Consider the following 14,436-nt stretch of genomic DNA (forward strand, 5'->3'; position numbering starts at 1 on the left):
TTAATAATAATAATAATAATAATAGCCTTTATTCCCCAACAGTTTCCCATTTACAGAGGAATACAAAGAATAAGAAGTTATAACAGCACTGCATGCTTAATACAAATAATAGAACTTAAAATCTAAGGTTGCGCAACTTAAAGTAGAACAATAAAACAAAAAGAAAAAGAATAAAATATAGATAAATATTACAGAGATAATAAAACAGAAAATTTATATGCTTATATGTGGTAACTGATTAGAAATTACAAATAAGTTTTGCATTTGTTTTTCAATTCCGAGACACTACAACAAAAAATGTCACAAACAGATGAAAGTTTGTTTGCATTAGCACACATCATATTAATCGGTGCTTTTAACATTAGATTTGTTTGAGCTCTTTTGCACAGAAACGTTTCATTTTGTCTTGATGCAAGCCTCGAAACAAAAAAATCTAATTGATTTAGTAACACTGCACAGTCTATCCCACCGTTTAATAACTTATGTAGAAACAATACTGATTCCTGATTTCTACGTTTTTCTAGAGAGACAAAGATAAATCTTTCTAATAAATTAAAATAATTGCAACCCCTAGCAGGGTAAACGCCGTCAACTTTAAAACTAAGAAATTTTAAGAATTTCTTTTGCACCCTCTCAACAGCTGTTGTATATTGAGCATAAATAGGATTCCATATTAGAGATCCATATCCCAATTTTGTTCTCACTAAACTAAAAAGTAGACACGACAGCGCAGTTACATCAGTAAAATTCCCAGAATTTCTAAATATAAATCCATATGTGCGGTAAGCTTTACTGACAATGAGGTTAATATGAACGTTAAATGTTAAATGAATATCAAAATGAACCTCTAAATCTTTAATTGTTTCAGTTATCTCCAAAATTGTATTATCAATGACATACGAAAAAAATATTGTATTTGTTTTACGACTAAATGTTAAGACTTTGCATTTAGCTATGTTTAAATAAAGTCTATTGCTCAAACACCACCTTTGCAACAAATCAATTTGTTGTTGTAACATTCTGCAATCATTTATATTGGATACCGAATCATAAAGTTTTAGATCGTCAGCAAACATTAATTTATTACAGCTTATGGACTCACATAAATCGTCAATGAATATTAGGAACAATAACGGACCTAAATTGGAACCTTGTGGAACGCCACTAGTTGCAAGGTAAGTGTCTGAACTATATCCATTGTAACAAACATACTGATTACGATGATGTAAGTAAGACTTAAGAAGTTGATAGAATGTCTCAGGAAAACCCATCAAGAAAATCTTTCTAAGGAGTATGACATGGCTAATTTTATCAAAAGCCTTGGAAAAATCGGTATAGACCACATCAACCTGTCCTCTTCTGTCTAATGTTTCGCACAAATACTGGCTGAAAATTGATAAGATGCTAATTGTTGATCTAGAACTCATGAAGCCATGTTGATGGACAGATATAATATTTTTCGTGCACAGATAAAGGCGACTATATAAGATTGTCTCTAAGAGCTTTGCGACATTGCATATTATAGATATAATTTGATTAATATCAATTATATTGTTAGGAAACAATTGTTTAAACCGTGTACTTACACTTTTTCTATAAAATTACTGAATATAATCTAACTGTTTTGAAACAATTAACTTCACTTATTATCATAATTATTAAAAATAAATTACAAGGTTAAAATCGTAATCTATTCATTTGCATTTTGTTATGAGGAAAATGAAGGTGTAGTGTTAGTTAAGTCATCTGTGAAAAAACCATCGATTTCACATAAAAATCGCATACAGAAATTTGCTGTTTCTAATAATGGTTTCATCAAATTCTTTAGGCACTACCAAAAGAGATATCGAAAACAGAACGCAGATGAGCAAAAAAGCGGTAAACATTCTAAGCTCTATACTATGGTCTAAAGGTATCTATAAGACAAAAATCGAAATTGACAATCTATCGTACCTTGGTAGAGCATATTATGACTTATGGGCCAGAAGTTTGGCACATCACGAAAAAAGGTAGAAAATTGATATAAGTAGTAGAAATGGATTATCTAAGGAGAGCGTGTGGTATATCCAAAAAAGATCACATCAGAAATGAAGATATTAAAAGAGGGCAAAATACTGTATATTCCAGTGTAGATAGAATTGAAACGAGATAACTAGTGTGGTATGGTGACGTGAAACGAATGAATGAAGATAGATGGCTAAAGAAAGCTTTAAATTACATACTAAAACAAAGAAGAAGAAGGGGAAGGCCTTCAGTTGCCTGGGAAGAAAATGTACGGCACATCATGAGAGATAGAGCCATCAAAGGAGACAAAGGGATGGACAGAAGAAGATGGTGGTCGAAATGCGAGAAGCGGCAGAGGCTGTAGGAACCTCGCTTATAGATAGATAGATCAAATTCTAATTTTGTGTTTCTCATGGTATATGAGACGTGGCTGATGATGTTCGTAAAGACATTCAACTAATTTTTTTTTAAACAGTTAGAGCAAGCACAAGCTTACTTGTAGAATCGAAAAGAAGCAGTTTTAAATCTTTTAGATAATCTTTAAAGTGAAAGTTTAAATTGAGCGTTTTTTAAGCATATTAGTTATACCTCATATTTGTTGCCAATGGTGAAAATCGAAATTTCATGTTAGAGGTTTTTAAGGTAAGGTTCTAACAATAGAAATTTCACAGCGATCGGTTAATATAAGTTGCAAATTATATTAAGACAGGTCAGTGGCGTGCGGTGACTTTTTCGAAAGGGGAAGCGATTCAATATGGATATAAAAATATTTTCTTAAGGGTCGAGGGTCGAGACACTTCCCACCTGATAACATTCTGATGCGCAGGGGCTCTCTATCAGCAAAGTGCTTATGTGAGACGTCCTGGGTACAAGGACTCACACATTAAATCCTACCCCGATCAATGCGTGAGGCACTCTATTTCCGCTATTTCTAGTGACTAGTGACCTATCATTGATCTGTATTGCTAGCTCGGGCCTTGAGTCCTCGTGCCGGGCTTGGTTTCCTAAAGAAGAATTCTATTTAAAAAAAATTATATTCCGAGGCATTTTCCACAACACACAACTTTCAATAATATGACACTTATTTATACGTGAGGTCTATTCTCCTATCAACTTCTGATAATTGTTGAATGCAGTCTTTTTCAATGGATAATAGGCCTAACTTTCAAAGTCTGTCTTCGCTTGTTGAATTTCTTTTAAACTCTTAATTTGAAACTTTTAATGCATCTTAATACTGAAAAACTTCGTTCAACTGATGCACGTGTGGCTGGGATAGTTAGTACTAATTCACACAACTTGACCACTTCACACAGTGACTTGTTTAAACCAGTAGTTATAATTATTACTAATGTCAGTTGTTTCATAAACGACACTTAATTGAGAATGCAAAGCTGGGATATCAAAAAAATTTCATTATTTAATCGTATAGTGAAATAATTTCCTCTGTGGGAAATTTTGATGAATTATAAAGTAGACTCGAGGTAACTGGGACCGTGACTACCTCGGATACGGAAAAACTCGGTTAACACTGAGATTGGTTTTATTGATAGAAAAACACGTAAATAATCATAACTGTGGATATTTTAATGACAAAATTAATACAGTACTGTCTATAAAAGATAAAAACATTTACCTTATCAATATTACTGTTTAAAAAAGGTCTTTGATTTTGCATAAGCTTTATTCCTCTTTTTGATTTTGAATCGGCGATGTTGCGTCAAGGTTGAAAATTGTAACTCACCTGTTATTACTTTTGCCTCGGTTAACCGAGGGGCTCGGATGACCGAGACTCCGATAATCGCGAGTCTACTGTAGTTAGAAATATTAAGATTATATATTATAATTCTACAAATTTTAAATCGTTAAAATTTTGAAAGCTAGAATTCATTTGTTGTAGAATATTATCAAAAAGTCTCTCTGTTTCCTCTGTTCTCTCTGTCTCCGCCATTATCAATCTTCATTATTTTTCTTTCATGTTCAAACCCCATATTTTCAGTTTTATCCCAAATATTTTTAAACTGCTCTCGTTTTTTAAATTATCGTATTAATAAAATCATCAATTTGTCTTACACAAAATGCAATTCCATTTGACTTCTGTAAAATGTCAAATAAAAAATCAGTAAAAGGAAAAATCTCTGCAAAAACTTTAAATCGAAATATTTTTTAAGCGAATGTATGTTGACCTCCTATGCACCCCTTAGCAGTCGGAGCATCTCACTTTTGGAGGCGATAGGACGATCGCTTCCAGAGGGTACCAAAATTCGCGCGATTAGTGGGTGCGGTCATTGAGCCCTGACCAATTTTTACACGAGACAACTGCATGACAAGCGGCGATTTTGAGATGCGCTTCTGTCAGGAGAGGACCGAATAGTTGAATTGTGTGCATATTGAGTTCGTTCGTACGTGATTAATTTTTAATATTTTTCAATGCCTATTGCCTGGGTAATATGTAGAGTACTTGGACTAGGGAAAAATTTTGATTATTAAATATTAATTAATAATATATTTTCTTATATCGAAGTATAAATAGGGAAGCGGTGCTTCCCCCGCTTCCATGGACCGCACGCCTCTGAGACAGGTATTAAATAAGGATATAGTCTCAGCCTTTTCCTATTCATAACAGTAATGAACGAACTGATAAAAATTATTAGAGTAGGAACCAACCAACTACAGACAATAATAGGATACCATAGATTACAACCGGTAACAGTAGAGTCCTTAATGTATGAGGACGACATAGTACTAATAGGAGATTCCGAGAATAAAATGCAGAAACCATTGGATATATGGGTAGAACAAATAGAAAAACTAAAAGTGGAAATAAATGAGGAAAAAGGTAAGTTAATGGTAATCAGCGGCAAAGAATATATGGACGATAATGAAATAAGGATAAAATTTTAAAACTCAGAATTGGAAATAGTTACAACTTACGAATACCTGGGAAATATAAATCAAATAAAGCATACTGTTTACAACAAAATTAGGAAATAACATATAGAGCAAAGAAATAAAACACGTTATGCGTTAGCCCCAATACTGGGAACGAGAGAACTTACACTGGACACAAGGATAAAAATATATAATACAGTATTGATACCGACTATGCTCTATTCTAAGTGAAAACTGGACAACTCTGGAAAAACATAAGAGTAGTATAAATGCAATGAAGATGAGATATTTAAGAAGAATAGCTGAAAAGACAAAATGGGTTAGATTAAGCAACGAGACTATTAGGAGAATGGTCAACCAAGAACCAATAATAAATAAAACAATAAAGAGATAAATGAACTGCAACCCAACATAATTACAAGAAAATACCACGAAGCAAAGAGGTCATAAAAAACAGAGGCAGACCAAGAAAAAAATGGATACACAGCAAGTAGTAGAGCGGGAAACTTAAACAACAATCACTCGAGGAATTGAAAATCATGACAGGAAATAGGAAAGAATGGAAAAAATGGGTGAGTGGAAACTAAAGTATCTAGCTCAAATCCGACACCCTAAATTATCTCATGCTCAATTATAAATTATCAAGCATTATCTTTGAAGCATTTTTTTCTACTTCATACAGATTATTGGTATATCCATGATTTCCGTTTCTCTATTCCCTACGAGGGCGGTTTTAGGGGAAACCCGGCAGTAAAAGTGGCAAACTTTTTTGCATCTTTTTGGAACCCCACACTCAACGAAAAAGGTACGTAATATCAATAAAAATGTTAATTCAGACAACAAACGGAATACTTAAAATTTGTCCAATTCTTGGATTTATTGGAACAACAAAGCGATGCTCATCAATTCATTATTTTCGTTAGTTGAGCCAATGTATTTCGTTTATTGAATGAATAAATATTCATTGTGTATACCATAATATCACTTTATTGATATTACGAACTCTGTTCACTGAGTCAACGAACACTATTCATTGAAACAACAACGTCTTTAATTGACCGACGAAGACTATTCGTTGTGTCAATAACAGTGTTATTTCTCCTAACGTATTTCGTTTATTTCTACAATTATTTCCGTTTATTCTTACAATTAATTCCGTTCATTCCCACAATAAATACGGTTATTCTTACAAGCAATTCTATTCATTCTTACAATCAGCTTCGTTCATTCCTACTATGAACGTATTTTATATTAATAATTATTGAATGCATTAGCCCAATGTACGATATTGATTAATAATAATTTTTTAAATCCCACTTTTTGTCCTAAACCTAATGGACTTTACACTGTGTGATTTCTCATATGATTTCACTTATACAGTGCGCTGGAATAAGTGTTACACTCCACCCCCCTTATTAACTTATTTATTTTTAGCACATAAGCAAAACGCTCGGACAGGTCGATTTTTTAAATAATCAAAGTATATTAGAACATCAATGTTTCGAACTTTACATGATCCCTCTTCAGGTGACAGGCATAACTTTGATTTTTTTAAATGGGAAAGTACATCATGTGACAGCTCATTTAAAAGCGTTTGAAATAGTGATTCCAAAAATGTATAACACTTTAATCCTTTTTTTGAGCGAGGTGCAAAATTTTGATCGAATTCTTTTTAAAACCCATTTATTTTTTTTGGAATCCTGAGAAAACTAATGAGTATTTTTGAAAAATTTAAACGCAGAATAAAAGATTACATTATTACCGAGGGGAGAAAGGCCCTTAGAATAAACAAAAAGTTTCTTTTGAATGGTATATTTGAAATTAAAAATCATACTAAATTTTCTATTTTCACCCCTGTGCCTTATTAAAATAATCATTATAGAAGTTCTCAGGGACTTCAGACCCTCGATAATACTGTAATATTTTATTCTGCGTTTCAACTTTCAAAAATACTAATTAGTTTTCTCAGGATTAAAAAAAATGAATACATTTAAAAATAATTCGACCGAAATTTCACGATAATAGACACACGAAAACTTCCTTCTACTACGGACTACACTTGGTAGTCTAATGGTAACACACGATATGGTAACAGACGAATGGTGTATCACGATAAGGAAAAGCCGTTACATTTCAAATGGTCAAGCAAAACATTTATTGTCTCAACAATTACGTTTATTGTCACCATGAACGCATTGATTGTGGTTATTAAATGCAGTAGTAGATTGATTAATGCATTTGTTGTCACATAATCAGTTTACATCTATACAATAATCATATATTGCTCTATATTAACAACATTTGTACATTGTTTTAATGAAATCTGTACGTTGTCACGATAAACCAAGGTAATTGCCTGTCATCTACGAAATCAAGAAAGTGAGTTGCTGCCAGAATTAACAGTATTTATTAAATATACGAAACTAAGTTATTGGCTGAATAAATTGAGTGTTATTGATTAATGTACTCTAGTTATTTTCACAATTATTATTCAAACATTGTGACAATAACAAGATACATTCGCCAATGTCTAAAAGTTCGTTGAAGCAAAAAATTTAATTGTTGATACAACGAAATACTATTCAATAATCACTGTTAATCAATATTACGAACTAAATTTTTTTGAACGCAAAATTGACATTCTCAGGAAAATTTAGATTGTTCGTATGATTTTTGGAGTTTCGGTGGCATTTTCATCTATGATGACTGGACTATTATATTAAATGAACTTAATAGTTTATGACCCCTATTTAGTTTTCATTATTGGATCAACAACACTCAAAATAATGCAAATATTTTTGCTGTTGATGGGGTTACCAAGAACAATTTCAATAAAATTTGCAAACAAAATTTGTTTATAATTACTTTAATGTTTATGTGTAAAAGAGAATATTTTATATTGTAGCTATATAATTTTAAATTGTAGCTATATGTTTGGCTAACATAACAGAACGAAAAAAAAAACAGAAAGGGTGGTAGCACAAACATAGTCATAATATACAACTCTATAATATATAGATATGCATAAATAAAAACAATGTTTAAGAAAAAAATATTTTTAATTTTCTCTCTTTTATCTCTGCAGCTTTGAAATAATACCTGTAGATTAAACAGTGCATCTCTTGTACCTACGCCTTTCATGAATCCAAACGTTGTGTCTTGTATTCTCTCTTCGCATAGCTTGAACACAGTGATGAGCGCGCTAGTAACTGGCAAAATAGCATAAAAGATGAAAAACGTATTGAGTTGTGAGATAAAAAGAAATGCAACTAGTCGAGCTGGGAAATTTAGCGATATTAACCTAAAAATTTACATGATATTGATTGTTTCCCACCTTTAGACGTATCGGACGAGTTTGGCAACTGCCACTATCACAGTGACAGTTTTAGTTGACATGTGTAATCATAACATATTCATACTTCTTCAATTTCAGGAAATAGGTGCTTCATGATTTGTTCTTGATATGTTTGTGAAGTTTTACCCCGGCATCAACAAAAATCAGAAGAGATTTTCCCAACATGGATACTGCAACAGAGACCAATACACCTTTTGAGAAATGACTTTTTTCAATTAAAAGATAGACTAGAGAAATTTCTCTCTTAAATTGTACGTCAGAATACACCCTATTATTTTGGGTATTTTTAGGAGGCCGTAAATAAAACAATTTTTTCATCTGAAAATCATATTTTTCTAATGTCTTCACGAGAGCGGAATCTTCTTAAGATTCTTTAAGATGGCAATCTTCTTTAATGATTTTTCGAATTGATGTGCGGGAAATCCTATTTTTATTTGCACCTTTTCTTGTACCAACAGATTGGCCAGGTTACAAATTTCCTAAAACAACCCTTACTCTAGCAATATTTTCTTCAGTTCTTGAGCTTCGCTTCCTTCCTCTTCCACTTTTATGTTCAATAGACTAATGGGTTTCCCTTAGATGTCTTAAGAACTTTCATTTCGTTCCAATATGCCAATTTTTCTCAGGAAATGCATTTACAATTTTTCTTGCACCATAATTATATTTTTCAAAGTAATATTTAATTAATATTCTGTCCTCTTTACTTAAAAGTGGCATTATGAACTGGCCAATTTACTTATTTAACTATAAATGTCAAACAAATTCCATGGCAACCTAAGCAGTCATGGCTTACGAATTAAAATTGACATAATTTGAGCGTTTGAGAAGTTCTTCAAAAATTACTGCTAATATGAGACCAACAATTTTGGAAAAGATGTAATTTAGTGTTCAGAGGGTTTCATTCTTGTGAATATATTAGTACAGTAGGTACTCGAATAAGATTTTCTAATTTAATTAAAAAATGATATTCTACAAATTCGGAATTTTTTATTTCATGGCGAAGGTGCGTTCTGAACATCATTTAAATAAAAAAATGATATTTTGCAAATCCGGTGATTTTGAAAATTTTTCTTTTTACTGGAGTGTTCTGGATAGTTAACCTACCAAAAGAGTATATCAGTTCAATTTGTTCTAAGACAGTTTTCATTTGCAACGAGCTCAAACGCATCGTTACATAATTGTTTTTATAAGTCCGACCCTGTAAGTTATTTTTGCTTTCAAATTTGCAGTCATGTTGATGACATGTTAGGCTATTAGACCTGCAAAAATAAATTAAATCGACCAAAAAACAAAGAAGTTATTTTCAACTAAAAAATGTACTTTATTTCGGCCCACAGTGTAGATTAAATTTTTTTGCTCAATATTTGGGAGTAAAATAGTTTAAAGCCATATTTGATTGACTTACCCCCTTTTTCACAAATACGCACATACTTACCCCCTTTGTAATTGAACATAAAAATGATTACACGGGATAATAGAAAATTTTAGATACAAGATCACTTAAATGCAACGTATATTTAAATATTAAAAACATTATACATTAATTACCAATAGCTAAAGATACTTCAAACTTTTATTCATTGTCAGAAGTTGATCAATCGGGGTGCAAATCAGCTAAGTCTTTATCTGTGGGAAAATTTTTCTTTTCTACCGTTATAGGCACAGGCTTGTTATATTATGCCTCCTTGAGTAATAAGTTTGTAACCGCTGTTTAGGGCAGTTAATGAGAGCAAGAACAGGTTATTACCTGCTAATTCTATCCTACTGCATGGATTTTAATGAAATTTTAGGAATAGCCTGAAAATATCTCCTTATTCAAAGTCTACCCTATGCCGATGTGTGCTTTTGTCTTGGGGGTGGTTCCCACACCTTCTCGGGGGTGGAAAATTTTTTGGGGAAACAACTATGGAAGTTGCTAGAGAACCTAATTCTAAGCAAAAACTCAATACTTTTTGAGTTATTCGTGGTTGAAAATTGTCCATTTTTATTGAAATATACACCTTTTCAAACGGTTTTTTGCGAATACCTTAAAAACAATGCATCTAACTAAAAAAATTATATAAAACATTTTTGTAGCTCATAAAAAACAAAGAGATTCGTTCCTTCTTCAATCTTCTAGTTATAACACATAAAGGGATATGGTAGGTAAAATTAGTTTGTTTTTTTGTTGCATGCTCAAATCAGTGTATTCAACTTGAAATAACAGAGAAACGGTCAATTTTAGGTGTATAATGCTACCAATACCTTTTACTGTGCTTGAAAAGTCATTTCAAATAAGCAATATTAAATGTCGATTACATTCAAACTAAGCGAGATATGAGGCAAAAAATTGATGACTAACGAATTTTAAGAAAAAAATTGAGAAGTATATTTAACCCCTCATCCACAAGAATTTAAATGCATCGTTTTCCTTCTACAATACATTTTACTACAGTGTTATTTTTATGTTCAAAAAGTTGAGCGGGTTTAAAATGAATGGTTTTTGAAAAAAATAAGATCAAATTATAGAGCGCATATTTAAATTTTCTTAAAAATCTTCCTTTTTCTCCATGTAACTTGAAAATGATAAGAGATACTGTTATAAGGAATTAAATCAAAATGTGTATCTAGAAAAAAACTACATTTTTGTATGACATCTTTTTTTTTGCATCTCTTATCATTTTCGAGTTAAATGGAGAAATAGGAAGATTTTTAATAAAAATTTAAAAATGCGCTCAATAATTTGATCTTATTTTTTTCAAAAACCATTCATTTTAAACCCGCCCAACTTTTTAAACATAAAAAGAACACTATAATAAAATGTATTGTAGAAGGAAAATGATGCATTTAAATTCTTGTGGATGAGGGGTTAAATATACTTCTCATTTTTTCTTAAAATACGTTATAGGTACATCAAATTTTTTAAAGTTTATCTCGCATAGTTTCAAATGCACCAAGAAAACAAGTTTTTTTCACTTACCATATCTCTTTTTGTGTTATAACTAGAAGATTCATGAAGGAAAGAATCTCTTTATTTTTTTGTAAGCTACAAAAATGTTTTGTATGCTTTTTTCAGTTAGATGCATAGTTTTTAAGGTATTCGCAAAAAACCGTTTGAAAAGGTGTTATGTTTCAATGAAAATTGCCAATTTTCAACCAGGAATAACTCAAAAAGTGTCGAGTTTTCGAAAAAAAAAAGAATGTGTGTGTACTTTGTACGCACGTAAGAAGTTATACTTCTACTACATATTATGTGATTTTTAAGACAATACCAAAAATTTAAAAAATAAAAGAATAAAACGCACACAAACACATTGAAAAATGCCACAAAGAAAAATGATTTCTAAACGATAATAATTGTTGGCAAAAATTTTAAATACGCATTTTCTGAAAAAAAAATTATATAACAAATTTACTTACAATCATAAAATGCATAAAAAAATAAAAAAATAAAAACTTGCATCGGGAATCGAACTCGTGAATTTCGGGGCGCTTTGATTCGTAATCGAAGCCTAGACTCACTCGTCCAATTCCACATTATTTGTCATAAAACGCACACAAACACATTGAAAAATGCCACAAAGAAAAATGATTTCTAAACGATAATAATTGTTGGCAAAAATTTTAAATACGCATTTTCTGAAAAAAAATTATATAACAAATTTACTTACAATCATAAAATGCATAAAAAAATAAAAAAATAAAAACTTGCATCGGGAATCGAACTCGTGAATTTCGGGGCGCTTTGATTCGTAATCGAAGCCTAGACTCACTCGTCCAATTCCACATTATTTGTCATGTGGAAAAATAGGGTAACTGAACGTTTTACTCTTTGACAGTTGTTTTGAATATAATTAAATTATGTAGTTTAAATTTTGTTGAAGAAAATATTAAAATATAACAAAACAGTAAGAAAACAATATATTAGATGAAGATTGGTAGAATTTTGTTGGTAATCAAATTAAGTATGTAAATCAAAGCATTACATACCTACTAGATAAATAAATCTACGCCAAAAAATCATAATTTAAAAATAAAAATCGGACCTAATTTGGGATTTCTCTCTAAAATCCCCATTCTTGAGAAAATAAATGTACAGTAGAGCGTCGATTATCCGAACGTCGATCAACCGAACTACCGCTTATTCGAACTATCGACTCCCACGTCCCGCACTCGAATACCGAGCAAGCGTTAGTAATTGACGCTTAAATTATCTTCAATTTTCTTCAATATTGTATCCAAAAATAATTATGTTGTTGCAAAGACTGCACTTTTTGTTTAGTTGCTAGTTGTCATTATCAAGATATAAATAAATATGTAGGTATATAAATATGGCTTTTATTCACTTGTGGATAAATATGAATGACTATAAATATGTATCAATATATTATAGTTCGATTATCCGAACAAATCGGTTTTCCGAACACCTATGTCCCCCAATTAGTTCGGATAATCGACGCTCTACTGTATTTCAACCTAATCCAAATGTATAATTACAATATGATTATAATAAAAACTACTTACCAAATTAGAATGAGTTTTCCTTGTCCAAAATAGTCCAAAAGTCCAAAAATATAGGTATATGAAAACTATTTAAAAAGGCAGTATAACTATTAACTAACTTTTATTTGTTGTTTCTTTTCACACAAATTTTTAAACACAACAACCATAAATAATCTAACTACAGCTGTGCCACAGCCGCCATATTGAATAATTTTTGACATGCCATTTGAACATCCAATCAGAACAAAGTTATAATGCGCATGCGCCGGGATCATAGGTTTTAACATATTAAAATTCACCCTCATATCGCCGGTAAAGAAGTATAACTTCAAAAATTATAGAACAGTTTTTGCTTAGTATTAGGTTCTCTAGCAACTTCCGTAGTTATTTAAGCAAAAAATTTTCCACCCCTGAGAAGGGGTGGGAACCGCCCCCAAGACAAAAGCACACATCGGCATAGGGTAGACTTTGTTTCTTGGACTATTCCCTACTTACTGTGAAAATATCACGTACATCGATATAGTAGGATGGAATGCGGAGCCACATACCCTTATTGACTGCCCTAGTTCCCCTTTGTTCTAAATCTGCGGTCTTAAAAGGTTCTTCTTTGTCAAAGGACAACTTGTACTGAAACTTCTATGTTTCCAACAAAATAAGTTATCAATCGAAGTAGCACAGAAAACGACAATAAATATCGTTCCCATACCACCAGATTGACAACAGGTGGAATACTTTCTTTGGTTACAACCTCCCGAGATTTTCAAAAATTATAAATCAAACAGGATGCCGAGGAAATTAAGACGAGATAATTTTAAATAATTCACAACTCATCTGCTCAGCGTGGTAAAAGTTCCAACAAGAAAGATTCCTTAATACTCCCTTCTTCTTCTTCTTGTGCCACTCCTATCGGAGATTGGAAATCATCAAGGCTACCCTGACTTTGTTTACAGCTGACCTAAAAAGTTCATTAGTGGTGCAGCCAAACCACTCTCTCAAATTCCGCATCCACGACATTCTTCTACGGCCTGGATTCCGTTTTCCTTCTATTTTTCCTTGCATTATATTTTGAAGTAATGCGTATTTATGACCTCTCATCAGGTGACCCAAATACTCGAGTTTCCTTCGTTTTATCGTTAATAAAATTTCTGGGTCTCTTCCTATCCTTCGTATTACTTCAAGATTTGTGATTCTTTCAACCCAACTTATCTTCAGCATTCGACGGTAGCACCACATCTCGAAACTTTCAAGTTTTTTTATGTTGTTCTGTTTGAGAGTCCAGGCCTCTACACCGTATAATAGCGTGTTAAATTCGTAGCCACTTAGCATTCTTAATCGTAGAGGGATGCTTATATCTCTGTTGCAGAAGAATTTTCTCATCTTTATGAAGGTGGCCCTGGCAATTTCGATACGTCTTTTTATTTCATTGTTTTGGTCTCCAGTTTCGTTTATTAATGTTCCCAAGTATTTATAACTTGATACTTTTTCAATTTGAATGCCGTTTATACTAATATGTGCTGGTTGTGTCATGATTTTACTGAAGACCATATACTTGGTTTTTTTGATATTAATGTTTATGCCATAATTGTTGCAAGCAATATTTATGTTTGTAAGTAATCGTTGTAATTCTTCTACTGTTCTTGCAACTAGTACAGTCTCGTCTGCGTATCGAATATTATTTACAACCTCTCCATTGATTACGATTCCTT

The 14,436-nt window shown here is 31.9% G+C and overlaps 2 protein-coding genes across 4 annotated transcripts in view; one reads left to right on the forward strand and one right to left on the reverse strand.

Moving 5' to 3' along the window:
• The window catches only part of LOC114337816 (relaxin receptor 2), an 800,386-nt gene that overhangs the window by 157,826 nt on the left and 628,124 nt on the right, over positions 1 to 14,436 (reverse strand). The window lies entirely within an intron of this gene.
• LOC114337817 (uncharacterized) overlaps positions 1 to 14,436 on the forward strand; it is a 79,078-nt gene that overhangs the window by 36,437 nt on the left and 28,205 nt on the right. The gene's annotated exons all lie outside the window — the stretch shown is intronic.

The sequence above is a fragment of the Diabrotica virgifera genome, chromosome 2 (genome assembly GCF_917563875.1).
Source record: "Diabrotica virgifera virgifera chromosome 2, PGI_DIABVI_V3a".
NCBI lineage: Eukaryota > Metazoa > Arthropoda > Insecta > Coleoptera > Chrysomelidae > Diabrotica > Diabrotica virgifera.